Source organism: Plasmopara halstedii (assembly GCF_900000015.1).
Source record: "Plasmopara halstedii genome assembly, contig: Scaffold_410, whole genome shotgun sequence".
NCBI lineage: Eukaryota > Oomycota > Peronosporomycetes > Peronosporales > Peronosporaceae > Plasmopara > Plasmopara halstedii.
This window is the reverse complement of record NW_020187331.1, coordinates 311,890-312,091: the sequence shown is the minus strand read 5'-3', so window position 1 is coordinate 312,091 and position 202 is coordinate 311,890.

Below are 202 nucleotides of genomic sequence, written 5' to 3'. Positions count from 1 at the left end.
CATCCGTCGTTCTAGACAATTTAATAATTCTTTTTTCGCTCATGGTGCTTTATTTTTTCTACTAGTATAATATAATCATCATCAATATAATCGCATAAACTATGTCGTCTGCTTATGATATTTCCGCTTTTGAACACTCCGTCGAACCAGCTCCAGCTGAGACGCTTTTCCGCGATAACAAAAGGACATATATTCAGGATTT